The sequence below is a fragment of the Monodelphis domestica genome, chromosome 1 (assembly GCF_027887165.1).
Source record: "Monodelphis domestica isolate mMonDom1 chromosome 1, mMonDom1.pri, whole genome shotgun sequence".
NCBI lineage: Eukaryota > Metazoa > Chordata > Mammalia > Didelphimorphia > Didelphidae > Monodelphis > Monodelphis domestica.
In genome coordinates this window covers 457,024,570-457,038,060 of record NC_077227.1, presented here as the reverse complement: position 1 = coordinate 457,038,060, position 13,491 = coordinate 457,024,570, and the positions used below count along the sequence as shown (strand labels likewise).

Below are 13,491 nucleotides of genomic sequence, written 5' to 3'. Positions count from 1 at the left end.
CCCTAATTTTTTCTGAGGTATCCACACCTCCCAAGATCCTCATATCAGTACTTAAAGACTAATCAATATATTTCAAACCCTAGAGTGTTCTACTGCCAGTTTAGTTAAAAAATACTGAGCTAATCCAATTCCCTCATTTTATAGAAAAAGAAACTGAAGCCCAGGGTGGGGCAGTGAAGGGTCTATTTCTATCTATCTATCTATCTATCTATCTATCTATCTATCTATCTATCTATCTATCTATCTGTCTATCTGGTTAGGAGCAGGACTGGGACTGGAACTGGAGTCTCCCAGCACCCTATTGAAGGGTCAATACTCCATCACACTAGATTGCCACCAAACCCTCAGTGTGGCATAGTGAAAAGAACATGGGCCTCAGAGTTAGGAGGCTTAGGATTTTCTGCCAGATGGATGACTTTGTTTGACAAATCACTTCTCTGGGGCTTCAGTTTCTCCATATATGATGATGATTATAATTTTTAACTCAGCTAAACCCCCTACTTCCAGGCCTACTTTTCCAACTCTACCCCTTCTACTGGCCTTCTCTGGTGATTTTTACCCCAGAACCTCCATTTGAGAAAGCACTTTTGCTAGTCTGATCAGTCTTACCCCTTGACTCTGGACTCTTTTTCCACCTCCCCTTCACCCATTAGAATGAAAACTCCTTGATAGTAAGCATTTAATAAATGCTTTATTTAACTTAACTACACAGGGTTATTGTGAAGAACATCCTTTTTTTTCTTAAGGCAAACAGGGTATTGAGTGGCTGAGGCTGCATTTGAACTCAGTTCTTCCTGTCTTCCTGTCTCCAAACCCTATCCACTATGCCACCTAGCTGCCCCAAGAACACACTTTGAAAGCTTCAACATGCTAAAGAAAAATAATTATAAACATTATTTTACAGGGGAAGAAATAGATCTAGAGAATAGAGATGACTTGCCTAGGATACACAGTAAGTTAATGGCAGAATTGGGACTTGAAAACAGGACTTCTAGTTCCCATGGTTATTTCTATTTACTACCCTGTCACTATCCAATGCCACTACATTTCATCAGGGGAAACTGAGGTCCAGGAAGAAATAACTTGCCCAAAGTGATATAGTGAGTTAATAGCAGAACTAGAAGGCAACCTGGGTGTCCTGACTCCCCAGGGGAACATGAAAAGGAAGAAACTGTGGGTCTCTTGATTCCAGAGAAGTGTATTTTTCTCCTGTACCAGGATTAAATATATTCTACAGCATCCTTCACACTCCTTGTAATAAAAGCTAACTACCTTGAATATTTTTATTATCAGTATGGCATTAGGATTATTCTCCTTAATGGACAAAATGAAACAGAAAAAGGAAGGGTAAAACTTGTTTCTTGGTCATCATGGTTAGTGACCCAATGGTTCTTTGCTATGGCTCTTGAAGCCTAACTGGGGCCACCTGCTACTGTACCAGTGCCCCCACCTCCACCCTGGGCTGGCAGCTTTATTGTCCCAGCTTCTGAGAGCTCATGGCAGTGTTCATACAAAATGTTTGGCACACAGTAGGGATCTAATAGAGACTTGTCAGTTGAGTAGCACAGACATGGGGGAGTGAGCTTGGGTCTAGGTTATTTGTTTAGAAGCTTGGGTTCCAGAATTGACTCATTTATGGGACCTGGGGCAGAATGTTTCCCTTCTCTAGACCCATTTCCTCCTCTGTAAAATGAGATGGTTTCTAAGGTTGCTTCTAGATCTTAGAACATTCTTTGTCATATGATGCAAGCTCTCCTCTAGCCTTGTAGCCTATGAACTGACTGGATCCAGGATTTCATTAATTTATGGAGCTCCAGGGAAGGGACTTCCTCTGCCATTGCAGATTGCCACCTCCTATGCAATGTAGAGTCTTAGAGAGCTGTCTGGGGGCATTTGCCCAGCTTCACACAACTAGGATATATTTTTTTGTTAACAATTCTTACCTTCTGCTTTAGTATCAATTCTAAGACAGAAGAGCAACAGGGGCTAGGCAGTAGGAGTTAAGTGATTTGCACGGGGTCATATAGCTAGGAAGTATCTAAGATCAGATTTGAACTCACATTTCCTAATTCCAAGCCTAGTGCTTAATATGCTGAGCCATTCAGCTGTCCCTAACCCCCTATTTCCAAACTCTTGCTCAGTTCTTTTCATTTTACTTTCATGAAATCTGTCATATACACCTTCTTCTCTGTAATGATCACCACCCTGGTTGAAGCCCTCCATCACTTCAACCCTTTGCTTCTGCAATAGCCTTATGGTGTATTTCCTCACCTCAAGCCTCTTCCTGTTCCACCACATTCTTCATTCAGTGATCAAATTGTTCTTCCCAAAGTGCAGGTCTGATTATGTAACCTCCCACTCCTCATTAAATAAACTCCAGTGACTTCCTGTTATATGCAAGATTGAGTATTCGACCTCTGTTTGCCTTTTAAAGCTCTTCCTAACCTGGATTCTTCCTATTTTCCCAATCTTCACATTTTACTCCTTTCCATATACTTTATAATCCAGTGGCAAGGGCCTTTTTGTTATTCCTTACATTAGTCAGCCATCTCCTGACCCAGTGCATTTTTTAAACCCCTATCTTCTGTCTTAGAATTGATACTAAGAATCAGTTCTGAGACAAGAGCAGTAAGGGCTAGGCAACTGAAGTTAAGTGACTTGTCCAGGGTCACACAGCCAAATTTGAACCCAGGACCTCCCATTTCTAGGTCTGGCTCTATCCATTGAGTCACTTAAACACCCCTTGGTTCATGGCTATTCTCCATGCATGGAATACTTTTCCTCCTGGCTCTCTTAACTTCCTTCAAGTCTGAGCTAAAAATCTCACCTTTGATACCTCTCCCTCCCTCTCTGTCTGTCTGTCTATCTATCTATCTGTCTATCTATCTATCTATCTATCTATCTATCTATCTATCTATCTATCTATATGTCTCTCTCCCTCCCTCCTTCTCTCTCCTTCCCCCTTTACCTCTTTCTTTCTATATATATTCTATATATATTTGTATGTATGTCTTCCTAGCTATCTATCTAGTTTGTATGTAATTGTTTGCATGTTGTCTCATCTACTAGAATGTGAACTCCTTGAGGGCAGGAACTGGTTTTGCCTTTCTTTTTATCTATAGCACTTAGCACAGTGCCTGGCATGGAGCAAATGCTTCATACATGCTTGTTGACTGACTGAAGAGTGCTTTAAATCTAATTTGATCCCCACAACAGTATGAAATGACTCTGAACTAGTTGTAGGTCTCAAAGAGAGATGCTTGGCCCCTCTGCACCCTCTTGGTGTCAGCCAGAGGGTAGGACTCATGGATGACACTAATCCAGTCCCAATGGACAAGAATGTTCTGGGTCACAAGTTCCTACAGAAATGACTGATATGTAAGTGCCTTGACTCCTCACACCATAGCACCATGTTATGCTGGGAGATTTATTCCATCCTCCCCACTCCCTGGGAGCTTCTAGCCATGTTTAGACAGTTGGTAATGGTGTGTGTGTGTGTGTGTGTGTGTGTGTGTGTGTTTTCACAATTAAGGGAAAGGAGGATTTTGTTTTTTTTTTTCTGTAAGGCTCATGCTACCCTAGCTCCCTGGTTGGCAGAGTTCAGATTTTGTGTTAGACCCTTGGTAGGATAGAATTGGGGCTTGTGTGACTAACCCAAGACACTTTCTTCCCCCCTCTCCCAACTATGAAGGACCAGAAGCTGAGGTTCCCAAGGTGTTTCAGTGAATGAAGTTTACTTTGGTGGACCAGGCAAACTGTTTCCCTATTGAGACTTGGTGATGGTAGGGAATGATAGGTTGGGGTGTGTAATATAGGAAGATGTCCATATTATGTTATGTGTCAGTCAAAGAGAAATGTTTGTGTGTGTCCCTGTGTGGGTGTGCACATGAGTGTCATGTGGATGGAGCTTGTGTGTGTGTTAGTGACAGCTTGATATTTGCATGAGTGTATATATATCAAAGTTTAAGGAAATGAAATGTTTGTTCCTTCTATGAGTGAATATGAATTTGTGTGTGTGTGTGAGCGTGTGTGTGACAGACAGAAAGATAAAGAGATAGGGATAGAGAAAGAGACACAGACACAAAGATACAAAGAGAGAGACAGAGACACAGAGATACATAGAGAGAGATAGAGGAAGAGAGAGGGAGGGAGGGAGATGGGGAGAGAAAGAGAGAGAGAGAGAGAGAGAGAGAGAGAGAGAGAGAGAGAGAGAGAGAGAGAGAGAGAGAGAGAGAGAGAGAGAGAGAGAGAGAGGGTTTGGTTTGCTTGGCCAGAACTCCACATTGACATGAATGGGTGTATTCTTCTGGGAGTGATTACTGAGAGGGGTTTGATTGACTTCTATTTTTCCTGAATGCCTAGTTGCTGACCTAGGGGAAGCAGAACTATGTAGGAGTATCTGAGTGTGTCACCACATGCCGCTGTTGGTACGGACATTGCCTATTTTCAGAGTGTATGACTGAGACCCTCAGCCTCATATCGTATGATAAGGGAAAGGAGATAGCTCCCCTAGTCTGGGACTATGGGATCATAGAAAGTTGGCGAGAGTTTTCCTATGGTGGCCCTGTGAGCTCAGGGAATGCCAACTTTTACAGGAACAACTAAAGTCGCCCAACCAGCCAGCCAGCCATAAATAGGCATTGTTGTGAGGGCAGCTGAGCTTCATTAGGGAAAGAACCTTTGATAAAGGGTCCTCAGTGGGGTTCTAGTCCCAGGCCTGCTAATGACTCATTGAATAGCCATGGGCGAATCATTTCCCTTCTTTGGGCTTTAGTTTCTTCCTCTATGAAATGAGAGAGTTAGAACAGATGGTCTCTAAAATCCCTTCCAGCTTCAATATTTTTATTCTAATGTTCCTCTTAGCTCTAACATTTTATGCTCTAAGTTCTAGGGTCCCTTCCATTCTTGACATTCTGTTCTCTGTTTTGAGGGCCCTCCCAGCTTTGATATTCTATGAATGTAACATTTGTCTAAGCAGCTTTCTGATAGGCAGGGGAGGAGAAGGAGAATGGTGATACTTCATTTCCTGGGTGTGTTGGGTTTCAGGAACCAAATCCCTAAAGGGTTGAAGCCATGTTCCTGAGTGAAACCAAGCAGGAAGCTGACTATGAGGGAGGAGTAAGAAAGAGGGAGGGGGAATCTCCCTTTCCTACCCTCCCCCCTCTCCCCCAGGGGGTTCCACTTCATCTGTGTGCTCCCCCTTCCCCTCCCCCAAATCAGGCTGCATTTGTAAAATGAAATCAATATTGACACGGCCAGGATGGTATTCAATTTGTCCTGATCACTGGGCTGCAGTGAGTTCTGACAGGGCGCGGTGTAAAACATACGCTCAGGATGTAATTTCTACTGTCAACATGATGTACAGTAGGCCTCTGCCAGGCGCCCGGTGCAGGGGGAGAGGGTGGGGGGCAGTCAGGCGAGAGGAGTGCAGCCGGAGGGGCGGGTACTGGGTTGGCACTGGGGGTTTGAGGGCCGGGGCAAGTAACCACTGGCCAAGATAGGGTGGTTTCTAAGCAGGGTGAGAGGGTGAAGAGTGATGATTGGTCTGTTTATGCAGAGTGGGGTTGTGCTTCTCAGTGGGGAGCATGGATGGCCTTGAGTACAATCCAGGTAGAGGTAGTATTCTCTCTCAGTGTCAAACGTCTGACATCTGGGCTTAGAGTTATATTAGGGAACACCCTATGTCTCTAGGAGATGTGAAGAGTCTGGGGAATCCCCAGAGTATCTGAGGGGTTCAGAGAGTCCCTGGGGATCTACGTAGAGCCTGGTCCATCATTGTAGATGGTCAAACTAGGGCAAATGACTCTATCTCTTCCTTTCTTTTCATTCCTTCAAAAATCTTGGAGAAATTAGGTTTAAATGATTCTCAGGACAGCCTAACAGATAGAGGTCAGAGAGATGGTAGGCTTACACTTTGCTAAAATAGAGGGGGGCATTAGGGCTGTTTCCATATGCATGCATCTCATTCTTATTTTAGCATCAATTAGTGAAACTACTGCTTTCCTCCACTCCGTTCTCTTCTCTCCACTCACTTACAAAGACATTAATTGTGTTATAGTCTACAGAGTTAGATAGAGCTCTAGAGGTCATCTAAACCAACCCTTTCATTTTACAGATGAGAAAAATGAGGCCAAGAGAGTTTAAGTGACTAGCCCAAGGTCACATGGGTAGTAAATTGCAGAACTGAGGTTCAAATTCAGGACCTCTGACTCCAAGTCCAGAGAGGGTTCTCGGATCATAGTCATAGCACACCCATTTTTTCATCCTCACACCCTGACAGGGGCTGTTGACACATAATCAAATGTGTATGACTCTTAGTGACTCTGGACATATTTGTTTCTCAGTTATTTATAGTGCTGTAAGAGTAGAACAAAGTTCATCAATAACTGGAGAGCACATGGCCTCTGCCCCGTGGCCCCAGGGCTATTCCAGGACTCAATGAATTAGCCAGGACTATACCCAGGGCATTAGGGGATGTCAGTAATAAACTTGGGCTTACTGGGATATCCTGGCTCATTTCAACTTTCCTTTTCAACCCATAGTGAGGACTGATCCTATGACTTCTGGTGGAACTGGAAATGTTTGGAAGCCAGGAGGTAGATTTCACAAAGAAATAATGTAACTGGTTGGAGTTAGGCATCTTTTGGAGTCTATAAAACTGGAGCTGTCAGGAGTAACGTCGTTTCTCATAGGAGTGTGTATAGATAACAATGTGTCCAAGGGAAAATTCATATGTAACAATGTATACAGAGCAATGTCTAGGCTCTCTGCAGGTGGAGAATGGGTAACTTACTTGCAATATGACCATTTCATTGGTAACATTTTCTGTGAGATAATAAAAAATAACTAAGTTTCTTTGGAACCATAGATAGCTAACTATGTTTCTTTGGGTCATACATGAAAAATAATGATTCTGAATGGGCCAATACAATCAGTCAAAAGGTATTCATTTAATGCAAATAGGTTTTGAGTGGTAATACATGTATAACCCAGTGGACTTGCTGGTCAACTCTGGGAGAGGGGAAGGAAGAAGGGAGGGAGATAACATAAACCATATAACTTTGGAAAACTTATGTGGAAATTTGTAATTAGAATGAAATAAAGATTTCAAAAGTTTTTTTAAGATATTTTTTTAGTTCCTACTATGTGCCAGGCAAAGAAAAACAAAACACAGTTCATACCCACAAGAGCAAAGATGATATGTAAATATTTATTATGTCTGGTCTCAGCTACTTCCTAGCTTTGTGACTCTGGACAAGTCACTAAACCTCAAATGCTTAGCCCTTTGCTTTGCTCTTCTGCTTTGGAGCCATTGCACAGTATTGATTCTAAGATGGAAAGTAAGGGTTTAAAAAATATTTAGGTACATACAAACTATATACAGAGTAGATAACAGTAATTTGAAAGGAGAGGACACTAACAGCTGGAGAGAGGAGAGGAGTAGCTGGAAAGGATTCCTGTAGAAGGTAGGATTTGTTAAAAGAAGCCAGGGAAACCAAGAGGTGAGGGGATGGGCCATTCCCTGTACAGGGGAGATAGTACCAGGATGTGGAAAAGAGAGACATAATGTCATTTGAGGAATCCCAAGTCGGTCAGTGTTCTGGGATGGTGGATTTATGGAGTAGTTTAGAGTGAAGGAGACTAGAAAGGTAGAAAGGGGCCAAGTTATGAAGGGCTTTAAATGCCAAACAAAGGAATTTATATTTGATCCTAGAGGTAACAGGGAGCCATTGGAGGTCATTGAGTGGAGTGTGTGGGAAGATATGATTAAAAAATCACATTGACACCTGAATGGAAGATAGATTGGAATGGGGAAAGAGGAAGCAAGGAGAGTAGTTACAAAAGAGCAGGCTAGAGCCAAGAGTGCCTGAATGAGGTGGTGGCTGTGGGAACAGAAAGAAGAGTGCATATGTGACAGATATTATGAAGGTAAAGACAAGATTTTGGGTGAAAGAGAACGAGGAGTTGAGGATGACATTGGAGAGGTGAACCTGGGTGGCATCCTTGGCAGTAAGAGGAAAGTTTGGAAGTGGAAAAGTTTGCTTAATGAGTTCTGTTTTGGACGGGTTGAGAACATGTCCTGTGGAATATCTAATTCAAGAAATCCAAGAGACAATTGCAGATATCTGACTGTAGTTCAGCAGAGAGATGAGGACTGGATATGTAGATTTGGGAATCAACTGTATAGAGATAATAACTGAGTAAATGGGAGCTGATGACATCAAGTAGATAGTATAGAGCAAAAAGAGGACAGAGCCCTGGGGGGCACTCCCTTGGGCACAACTTGGATGAAGACCCAATAAGGGTGACTGAAAAGGAGTGGTTGGAGGGACAGGAGAAGCAGAAGAGAACAGTATGCTGAAATCCATGAGAGGAGAGAGTATGCAGAAAGAAAAATTGATCAACAGAGAAGTCAAGGTGGATTAGATTTGAGAAAAGGATGAAAGAACTCCAATTTGGAATTGTTGGAACACATCTACCCTACATCAAGGAAGAATAGCTTTCCCTTCCCTTCCCTCTTCTTCTGTGGGATCACTGTGAGCTGGTATTGTCAAGAAGGAACTAGAGGTGAGGGCAGAGGCCGGGGGTGGGGAGGGTGTTGTTCCTGGGTAAGAAACTGTAGGGCATAGGCCTCAGATCCTGAATCATATAACTGACTTTTTTAATTAAAAAAAAATCAACAACTTCTCACATTCTATCTTAGAATCAATACCATGTATTGGTTCTAAGACAGAAGAGCAGTAAGGGTTAGGCAATGGGGGTGAAGTGACTTGCCCAGGGTCACACAGATAGGAAGTGACTCATGCCAGATTTGATCCCAGGACCCCTCTTCTCTAGGCCTGGCTTTCAATCCACTGAGTGACTTTTAAAGAGTTTTCTTGCTAATAACAATGAGGAAATTGGAGAGAGGGAGGAGGAAGAAGAAGGCTTTATCCTCTGCTAAACCTGCTGCCCTTTTATTCCTTTAAAATTCTTATACCTAAATCTGAATACAGCTATAACTAGCCCACATAGAATGCTATTTGGGCTCAAGGTACCTGCACAAGGGGGCATAGTTCCATAGTCCCTCCCCATTTTAACTATCACCCTTGTGTCTTGCCTTAAGGGCTTCTCTAGATCCAGGATACAACTCCCCCTGAGGGATTTTACACCTCTCTAATGTGCTTACCATATAATTCTGTGTATAATATGCATCCACAAGGCTTGTTCAGTCATTTTAGTCATGTCTGACTCTTCATGATCCCGGTTTGAGGTTTTCTTGGCAAAGACAATGGAATGGTTCACAATTTCCTTCTCTAGCTCATTTTACAGATGAAGAAACTGAGGCAAACAGGGTAAAGTGACTTACCTAGGGTCACACAGCTAGTGAGTATCTAAGGCCAGATTTGAATTCATGTGGATGAGTCTTCCTGACTCCAGGCCCAGTGCCCTACCCACTGAGCCATCTAGGTGAATATGAGGTCAGATGAATTTTTAAAATGCACTTATCAGTGCTTCCTCTGGGTCAGGAATTGTGCTAGCTTTTGGGATCACCAATATGAAAGTAATGTAGCCGCTACCCTCTAGGAGTTTCCATTTATATTCTATAAGGAGAGATAGTACATACGCCAGATGGCAGATTAGTGATCAATGTACCTTCTCAGGCGGAAGGGTGGTATAGTGACATCCTGTTGAAATTTCCCCATTATCCACAGCTCAACACCCAGTAGGTGCTTACTGAATGTTGCATTGCATTTGAATTAGATACGGTATCCCTGTGTGAGTATCAGTGGTGTGTCTTGGACCACGATGGCCAGAAGCATCAATCTGAACTCGTCTGTATAGTAGAGGAAAACTGGGTCCTGGGCATTTCATCAAAGGGGATGGGACAGGGTGGGGGGCTTTGGGGTGAAATTATATTTGCCACACCCTCCAAATGGCCCTAAAAGATCAGCACAGCAGTAATAAGATAGGGTTAAGTGGTAGGACAGTAAGCTCATGCCCACAGAGAGCTCTCAGAGGATCTTGGGCTGAGTAATAAATGAGCACCCTGAAGCAGCTGAGCCATGGCAACTGTGCCAGGCAAGAGTAATGCTGAAGGGGAATTGGGAAATTAGGAAAGGACATGCAATGTGCAGGAACGCCTGCCCTCAAGAAAGGAAAGAGCAGGCCAAGGTTGGAGAAACGATGCTGGGTGCATAGTAGGCACTCAATCAATAAGGGGGGGAGCTAAATAGGACTGAGCTTAAAATCCCAAGTCAGCAGGCCTGAGACGTGGGGGTTTACTGGAGAAAAAAGAGAGAAGCTGCCCAACAAGTCCCAGGAAATCCATCAGCTGGTCATTCATTATTAAATACCTACCGGATGTCCAGTCTTGTTTGTGCTTGCTTTCTACTCAGTGCCTGATTTCAAAAGGAGGCAGGTATAGTGAAGGGAATACTAGAAATGGAGTTGGGTAGCCCTGCATTCGAGTTTTGCCTCAGACACTTATTAGCTACATGACTTTATAGACAAGTCACTGGATCTCTGTGCATTACAGCTGCTTCACCTGTAAAAAAAAATCAGGTTAATAATGCCCATGGCACAGGGGCAGCTGGGTGGCTCAATGGATTTAGAGCCAGGCCCAGAGATGGGTGGTCCTGTTTTAAAATCTGGCCTCAAATACTTCCTAGCTGTATGACCCTGGGCAAAATCACTTGACCCCCATTGCCTAGCCCTTACTGCTCTTGTGCCTTGGAGCCAATACACTGTATTGATTCTAAGATGGAAGGTGAGGGTTTAAAAAATATTAAAAATAGGGGGCAGCTGGGTAGCTCAGTGGATTGAGAGCTAGGCCTAGAGATGGGAGGTCTTAGGTTCAAATCTGGCCTCAGCCACTTCCCAGCTGTGTGACCCTGGGCAAGTCACTTGACCCCCATTGCCTAGCCCTTACCACTCTTCTGCCTTGGAGCCAATACGCAGTATTGACTCCAAGACAGAAGGTAAGGGCTTTAAAAAATATATATATTAAAAATAATGCCTCTGGCATCCTGCCTCAAATGGTAATCCTGAGGCTCAACTTTGAAACTTATTAAAGCACCTTCCAGACTGGGGAGATAGTGGAAAATTTGAATGCTAGATTTGATGTTTAGAAGGCATGAGTTCAAATCCCAGCTCGACTACTTATAAAAAAACCCTCTAGACCTCAGTTTCCTTCCCTATAAATAATGAGCTTAAACTAAATCATCTCCCAAATCCCTTTCAGCTCAAAAACTATGATATTATGAACCTTCAAGCACTATTCAAATGTCAGCTATTATTACTGTATACACTGCCTTAGGCTATTGCTTACAGACAGACTGCCTGGTCCTCCATGAGTCTTGATCAGATGCTTACATTGTGCCCAGCTCTGTGTGCTGGTGTTTACTGAATTCCATTTGATAAGCATTTTTTCAGCACTAACCATGAGCTAGACACTGTGCCAGGGATAGAAAGCCACAGCAAAAAGCAGTCCTTGCCTTCAAGAAGGATGCCTTTCAGCACCTGTATAACCTATATTATATTCTGTGCTATCTCAGAAAGCAGGGAAGGAAGGGAGAGAATTTGGTTGGCAAAATGGCAGAAAACAAGTGTTAAAAATTGTTTCTATGTGTAATTGAAAAAAATCTAAATTGAAGATAAAAAGAAACATGTCTTTCCCTGGGGGATAGAACATATAAACAGACAAAAAGAATATAAACTCATTTGAGGAGGGGGAGAACACTAGCAACTAGTAGGATATAGGAAGGTTTCTAATAGACACCTTCATTGAGTTTTGAAAAGGCAGCTCGATTGTGAAGTATTGGATAGAGTGCCAAGCCTGGGGTCAGGAAGATCCATTTTCCTGGGTTCAAATCTGGCCTCAGGTACTTAATCCCTATGTGACCCTGGACAAGTTACTTAATGTTATTTGCCTCAATTTCTTCATCTGTAAAATGAGCAGGAGAAGGAAATGGCAAACCACTCCAGTGATCTCTGCCAAGAAACCCCCATATGGGATCATGAAAAGTCAAACACGACTGAACAACTATAACAACGGAGGAATTCCAAGAGAGAAGAAAATGGAGAACTCTTCAAACACAAGGGAAAACTAGTGATGCAGCCAGTGCTAAGACTAGAAAATAACAAGTAGGCCAACAGAAGAAAAGTAGGGACTTAAAAAAAAAAAAAACCTTACCTTTAGCCTTAGAATCAATACTGTGTTTTAGTTCTAAGGCAAAAGAGTGGCAAAGGGGGTGAGTGACTTGCCCAGGGTCACACAGCTAAGAAATATCTGAAGCCAGATTTGAACCCTGAACCTCCCATCTCTAGACCTGGTTCTCAATCCACTGAGCCACCCAGCTGCCCCCTAAAAGTAGGGACTTTGCAGGACTCCAAATGTCAAGATTAGGGGTCTGTATTTTTTGCTAGCAGCAAAAGAAGTTCTTGAAGATTCCTGGGAAGAAGACTGACATGGCCATCAGACATGTGCTTTAGGATAATTCTTTTGACAGACATGCGGTAGATGGATTAGAGAGAGGAACCTAGAAGCAGGGAGACATATTAGGAGGCTCCTGGAATTCTGACCCTGTACTAGTCTTTATTAGCCAAGTAAGAGATTTTGTTGAGAATCTGTTGTGTGGTTTTTGAGCACTAACAATTCTAGACATGTCAGGAGACCATCATTCTGTACTATGGGTCCAACTAGGGGTAGAGACAGTAAGAGAGATAACTCAAAAGGAGAGAAAGATCTTCATGGGCTGGGAGGGTCAGGGAATATTTCCTGGAGAAGGTGGCACCTAATATGAGCTTTGGAAATTGGGTAGAGTTGGATAAAGGGTGCTAAATTTGGGGATAGGGAAGGTATTCCAGATAAGATAAATAGTAGGCAAACTCTTTGTGGTGGCAAAAAAAAAAATTGGAAAATGAGGGGGTTTTCCTCAATTGGGGAAAGGCTGAACAAATTGTGGTATATGTTGGTGATGGAATACTATTGTGCTCAAAGAAATAATAAGCTGGAGGAATTTCATGGGAACTGGAACAACCTCCAGAAACTGATGCAGAGCAAAAGGAGCAGAACCAAGAGAACATTATACACAGAGACTGATACACTGTGGCACCATCGAATGTAATGGAATTCTCTACCAGTAGCAATGCAATGACCCAGGACAATTCTGAGGGACTTATGAGAAAGAATGCTGTCCACATGCAGAGGAAGAAATGTGGGAGTAGAAACACAGAAGAAAAACATATGAGTCATCGCTTGTTTATATGGGTATGGGATTTGGGGTTTTGGTTTTGAAATATTGCTCTATTGCAAAAATGAATAATATGAAAATCGGCATAAGTGATAACATTTGTATAACCCAATGGAATTGCTTGTTGGCTCTGGGAGGGAGAGGGGAGAGAGGAGGAAAAGAAAATGAATCATGTAAATATGGAAAAATATTTAAAAATAAAAATGTTTTAAAAAGAGAAACATCTGTGACTACTGAGCCTGAAGAACAGTCACCA

The 13,491-nt window shown here is 42.8% G+C and overlaps 1 protein-coding gene across 1 annotated transcript in view; it reads left to right on the top strand.

The window, feature by feature from the left end:
• CDH22 (cadherin 22) overlaps positions 1 to 13,491 on the top strand; it is a 154,026-nt gene that overhangs the window by 28,920 nt on the left and 111,615 nt on the right.